The 6844-nt window shown below is 44.2% G+C and overlaps 1 non-coding gene across 1 annotated transcript; it reads right to left on the bottom strand.

The window, feature by feature from the left end:
- Window positions 1-1482: 1482 nt before the first annotated feature.
- Window positions 1483-1557, bottom strand: TRNAS-AGA (transfer RNA serine (anticodon AGA)). Its single transcript has one exon. It is a non-coding gene; the product is annotated as a tRNA-Ser (tRNA).
- Window positions 1558-6844: the final 5287 nt, after the last annotated feature.

Here is a 6844-nt window from a genome sequence, read left to right on the forward strand (position 1 = left end):
GACCTTTACGAGCGCGCCTTTCTGCACGCTTCAAGAGGTACATTGCACTAAGAGTTATCGCGGCGTCAACGCCCCCGTAACTAGGGGTGCTGAAAAGAAATGTATTTTTGGTAACAATAAAACTAAATAAACTTCTATTTCCTTAGCTCCTCACGAATGTGTAAAATTGACCAAGACTTTTATTATTCGTTAATGAATGTAACTGTGTCTCGCTTGAATTAAAAAACGCTTTTATCTTTTCCAATCTTTTCCAATGTTTTATCGTTTCCAGTCGCTGCTCCCATAACCACCCTTGCTGATGTCGGTGAGAATTTTTATTGAACTGCTTTCGTTCGAAGCTTCGCAACCTATTTGGGTCGACATTGCCCATGCATATAAATATACAACTGCGAGGACGCCGCCATGTGGATACATTGCGCCACCGCGCATGCGCCAACGACAAGATGCGATTCAGGCAAGACGCGCAATCAACGCGATACTGAGCCCCTCTTCATTACCATGGCGGGATTTAGCTCAGAGGCCTGCAAACGCAAAACTTAAGGCACGATAAAAATTAGCGAAATGATTCATAAATGGTCATCCAATATTTCTCCTAAATATTCATGAGCTTTACACATTGGCCGTATGGACGTGCTTGTGTATATGCTAGTTTTCGCATAATGTATTTAATATTGTGAACCTGACAGAAATGGGAAGTAGCAACTAGGCGGCAACTTTCCCTGTTGCCACTTCGCGCAGATTTACTCTAGAGTGTCTAGCGGTGAAATTATTACGATGTCATGCCTTATTGCGCGTATAATCTAGTGGACGGGCAAATATACTCCGTAATGCGAAACGATAAGTTTAGAATTTTTCAATAAAAGATAAGAGGTCTCCATATAAAGTCGCGAGCTGCGGATGTTTTACGTAAATACTTTTTGATCATCGTTCGCATAAGCCCAGTTGATTTCGGGAACTGAAGAAGAAACTTGTGTGGAGATTCCAGTGCACCCATGAAGATTGTGTAACGTACCATGAGTGCGCTTTTCGTTTGAATGCTGGCTCCATCGACAGTGACGTTGATCCTCGCCTTTATATACTAAAGCTTCCTCTGTGTACTCATAGAGAAAGAAATTCAACAAGGAAGGGCAAGACGAAACGCGTAAGCTCACGCAAGCAACGGAAAAAAAGCATCTGAAAGGAGATTTGTGTAAATCATAGAGAAAGAAATTCAACAAGAACTGACACGACAAAACCCGTAATCGCTAGTCGTAAACCTATGCGTTAGCTCACGCAAGCACCGAAAAAAAAAGCATCTGAAACGAATTTTGTGTAAATCATAGAAAAAGAAATTCAACAAGAACTGGCTGGGCGAAACCCGTAATCGCTAGTCGTAAACCTGAATGAAGGCAAAAATCAGACATCCACCCCTCCGTAGCAATTGCTACAAAGGAAACACATACGGGTTCTTCGAAAGGAAAGCCTCATAGTTGAAGAAAGATTCGTCGTGGTCCGGGGCTCGAACCCGGGACCACCGCCTTTCTGGGGCAGCCGCTCTACCATCTGAGCTAACCAGGCGGCTAGCAGATGGCAGGGCGAAGTCGAATTTGTCGACAACGCGAAGCAAAGGCAAGTGACGGATGGGTAGATGTCTGATTTTCCCTTTATTCATTAGTTCTCGCCACCTTGCTGGTTTCCGCAGAACAACTACGCAGTAAACCTATGCGTTAGCACACAGAAGCACCGAAAAAAAAACCATGTGAAAGGAATTTTTTTTAAATCATAGAGAAAGAAATTTAGCAAGAACTGGCTAGACGAAACCCGCAATCGCTAGTCGTAAACCTATACGTTAGCTTACGCAAGCACCGGAAAAAGAAGCATCTGAAACGATATCGCTAAGTATGGACAGCTGGGCTAGTTGGTCATGAATAGCATTCTGAAACATCGTTACAGCGCACAATTGAACACAGACGAGAAGAGAAAGACAACACGAACGCGGGACTTCAACTGAATTTTATTCATGGAAAACAGGGCTTTATGTACACAGGGGGAGGAAGGAGGGGCTGCTAGTGCGCAGGACCACCCAAAAATATTTCCTTGGTCTAGGCAACAGTCATCACAAATGTCAAACCAAAATAAGAAAGAAATAAAAGCAAGAAGTCAAAAAAGGGGAAAAATACCTTTCCCTTTCTTTTTTTACATCACTCAGTACAATCTTGCTCATCTCCCGCCCTACCTAGCTGATTCGACACATGTATGCATAAATAAATAAATAAATGAATGAATAAAGAAATAAATAAATAAGTAAATATTGTGTCCTTGAGTTGAACTAAGGGTAGGGTTTATCGATTCTAAGCCCGCCTACAAACCCTTTGATGAATTTCAAGAAGTTGCCCTTCAATTTCGGCCCTCGAGATTGTACAAGTTATGGACATTGCTCAACAAAAAGACAACAAAGTTAAATGCTTCCGGATACTTGTGCACTGCGTACGTACACGTACTACGATGTATGTATGTATGTATGTATGTATGTATGTATGTATGTATGTATGTATGTATGTATGTATGTATGTATGTATGTATGTATGTATGTATGTATGTATGTATGTATGTATGTATGTATGTATGTATGTATGTATGTATGTATGTATGTATGTATGTATGTATGTATGTATGTATGTATGTATGTATGTATGTATGTATGTATGTATGTATGTATGTATGTATGTATGTATGTATGTATGTATGTATGTATGTATGTATGTATGTATGGTGGCCATAGTATGGCACACATGGGACGGGGTGGGAAGGTGGGGGCCAGTGGCTGCGCAGTGTTATTCGTTTGGTTGAGCACATTCCCTGGTTGCGTGCGGTACATCGGAGGTAACCTGAGGCGGGTGCATAGTTGAGGGAGCCGAGACGGCGTGTCGCTTCACGTGCGTTGTCTTCCAGCGTGCTTAAGTGTTAGAGATCACGTAAACTCACTTGTCGCAGATACCCTGAAGTGAGAGGCTGCTACAAGAGTTCCATTCTTGATGCCGACAGTACTTCATGATGACAACGTGGCTCCTGTTTGACTAGGTGCACATGAGATCGTGCTTGCTATTTCTTTAGCAAGAAAATGTTTACTTTGAGCTAGGTAGCCCACAAAACTCTCAACCTTACGACGCGTAGTTGTCTAGCACTTCACTATTACAATTAAGTACTTCTCCATTTGGACGAAACTGTTACCTTCTTTAATACAAAAACTGGTATCCAAGCACGCGCAAATAAATTCAATTGCACAGGTGCCATGGTAAGCGCCCTTTTTTGAGAACCCTCACAGAGCCGCAGTGATATTTTGGTCATCCTTTGGATGTGGTTACGTGCCCTCTAAGGAGCGTTCTGCGGCAACACTTCTTTGGATTTGATCATTAATAGCAGAGATAGAAATATTTGGAATGGCACTAACCCGTGATTGCAGCAGACGAGCGTAACCACCGAAATAGACGCCCTCTCCATTTTTCCTCTCTAGGCTCAACAAGCGAAATTCTGTCTGGAGGACTCCGGCCAGAGGATCGCCTGAAGGATACGTCACCGGTCCTGCCTTCTATTTGCTCTGTCGCATTTTTGCTGAGTGGTAAAGTTCCAGTGACGGTATCGCGGGTGAGCTCTTTTGTCTGTCTTGTTTTGCGCAGCAAGTGATTTCTCGCGCTCTGCATGCACAAGAACACCTGACGAGCGCCGTAATCACGACCAATGAGGTAGGCGTGAGACGATGAAAGAGCATGAGCGCGGCGCTGGTATACGCAAGTAAAAACGACATAGTTCGGTTCTCTGCGCGCGCACGTGGGTGACGTGGGAACAAGGAGATGAAATGGAAGTACATCTCTCTTACCATACGGCACGAAGTAAAATAAAAACACATGGACATTCGGCTTGCGTGTTTCATTATTTCTCTTCACTCGAAGTCATCAATCGAAACAAGATAGTAAACGAATAAATGATGTCGGCTTGAATGATTTTTGTAGTCACGTGTTACTATGAGTGTCTTCACAGGGCTGCCATGTACGTAGGCGCACTTGCGCGATATAAACATGGACTCCCTCTCTGGGAGGCGGCGCCCCCGCGGAGAACTGCAAACGGTGTTTGGTTTGAAATTTAGGTACATTTCGCGGCATGTAACGTTGCGATACTGAGCAGACACTATCGTTAGCGCGAGTGGTATACACTTCGCTTGTCAGCTTATACTGGCCAGACCCATGAGTGCCTGGCCTCGAAGGCAATATAATCTTTAGGGCAATAATAGTGGTCCCCGGAAAGCGTGCTAAATTCTGCAGCCCCGCCTTTCATGAAACACAATTAAAACGCTCCCGCCCGGCTTGAATACACAATTTACTGCATAGGCTGTGGTTAAATCTGACGCTTTTGGTGTCGTCTACGCATTACCCACGGCATACCTGTTCTCTTCAAGCACTATGATCAAGTGTCTTGTTTAGTTCAACAATGAATTTTGCTAATGGCACGAACTGTGCGTAAAAACGAAAAAGAGGAACAATGTGTGGCACCAGTTTTCTTTACAAATATAATCACAGCTGCAAAGTTAAAATTTTCGCCAAGCGTTGAACATCTTATGATCCCCATTCTCGCCTCATGCAAACTCGGCGCGACGTCGAAATTTCCCAAGTCACTCGCAGACATGGTTGAAAAACACCGTGTAACGTGTTTGAATACTTCGTTTTCATATGTTTTTGTTGTAATCACAACTTGCCTTGAAGCCTTAATTCTTTATATGTATACCTCTATTATATCTGTGCTGTGAAGCCTGTGTTGTGTACTAATTGAAGCTGTGTTTTGGGGAATCTATTGCCATGTGCCCAGCAGTCATAGCTGGATGCGACACTGCATGTAGCGGAGGCAAGGTTGCAATAGGAGACATGAGAGTTTCGATTGTAAGCCTGGACCTGTGCGTATTAGGTGGCACGCTGCATCTGCCTATCCGTCACTAGCACTGAATAGTCTGGACACGTAGCACCCACTGGTAAATACGACCACTTCCACTTTGAGGCCACAGCTGGTGTAAGGGCCACCCTGGCCCGAAGCCTTCTAAGCAAAACTTCCTCCGCCCTAGTAAGTTGAAGGGGGCGGAAGGAGACACAGGGTGGGATAACAGCACTTGCCCACGAAATATATACAGTGGCTGAAACTGACACTTTTCAAATTTTGCTCGCTCATAACGCTAGAAATTTAATGTTGGATTTTACGCACCAAAAGCCCGCTTTGTTCATGAGGTACGCTACAGTGAGGGACTCGGAGTGAGTTTATCAATTTCGAATTCTTCAACGTGCCCCTGAATCCAAGCACACGCGCGTATTTCTGTTCCTTTTTCCCGTGGACATTCGGCCGCCATGGCCGCGATTTAATGTACGACCTTGCGCTCAGCATTGAAGCGCCTTACGCAATAAGCTGCCACGACTGGCGTCACACATAAAACAGGCCACAACGTTCACTTATCGAGGCAACATAACCAAATCTAGCACTCATGCATTGAGACGTGCAACTGCCAGGACGCCGCCATGTTGCTACTTTGCGCCGCCGCCTTGCGCCGACGACGAGATGCCATTCAAGCGAGACGCGCAATCTAAGCGATACGGAGGCTCCCTTGATTATGGAGGCGCTATCTAGTTAAGGTGGCGGCAAAGACATCCTTTAAGGCACGCTAATAATTACCTTAGTGTTTTATAAATGGCGATGCGATATTTCTCCACGATACGCTGACGCAAGTTTACACACTGTCCCTATGGACGGTGTAATGCTAGTTTTCGCATCCTTTATTGTGAGCATGGCAGAAATGGGAGGCAGAAACGTGGCGGTGCCTTTATGGTTGCCACTTCGGGTAGGTTTTTTCGAATGTGTTTAGCGGTAAAAGCATAATAATTTTTTGCCTTGGTGCGCTATCAAGCTACGCAGTGGACGCGCAAATATTCTTCATCTAGCGAAAGGTGAAGCCTAGCATTTTTTAATAACACAGAAGGTGTACTTATAAAGACATTGTCAGCGGATATTTAGCGTTAATAATATTTAATCACCAATTACATAAGCGCACTTCCGTTCTGGAAAGGAAGAGAAACTTATCTAGAGAATCCTGGGCAACTGTGGAGTTTGCGAAAAGTATCAGGAGCGCGCTTTTCGTTAGGTAGCTGGTTCCATAGACAGTGCCCCTCCTCCGGACGCTTTGTTAAATACGAAAGGTTCTGAATAATGGAGAAACAAATTAAACAAGAGGGGACACGTCCATAGACAGTGGTATGCTTGCTGATGCTTTGTTAAATACGAAAGCTTCTCTATAATGAAACTTTTTTTCTAGCTCCTGCAGTCCTCAAACTTATAATTTGTGTTGGCCTCAACCTGGAATACGCTTCATCAGTCGGGAAGCCCGGTCACTTTGCACTTAGCAATAAACTTGAAGCGGTGCGGAATCGCTCAACATGGTTGATTATGTCTATCATCGCGTTGCCAGCGCAACTGCATGAAATCCAGTCTAAACCTTCCCTTACTCGCAAATAGACGAAAAATGTCGCGCCTGTTTCTCTTTAATAGAACGTATCGCAGTCATGACATATTCAACGCCCCTCGTATGAGACCAGCTCCCTCCATTTCACCGCGTCAAATCCATATGCTAAAGTTAGCATGCCGCGTCATTACACTGTCAGTTATTCCCAGGCCTTGGTTCCTAAAGCATGCCACAACTCCAACAACCTTCCTCCTTTGTCAGTCATCATTAAAGACACTGATCATTGCCGTGGGTCACTCGCCAGCATATTCTGAATACCTTTTTTATTGTGCTATTATGTGTTCAGTTTACACATTCTTTTGTTTCTTTTTA

This window comes from Dermacentor albipictus, chromosome 9 (assembly GCF_038994185.2).
Source record: "Dermacentor albipictus isolate Rhodes 1998 colony chromosome 9, USDA_Dalb.pri_finalv2, whole genome shotgun sequence".
Lineage (NCBI taxonomy): Eukaryota > Metazoa > Arthropoda > Arachnida > Ixodida > Ixodidae > Dermacentor > Dermacentor albipictus.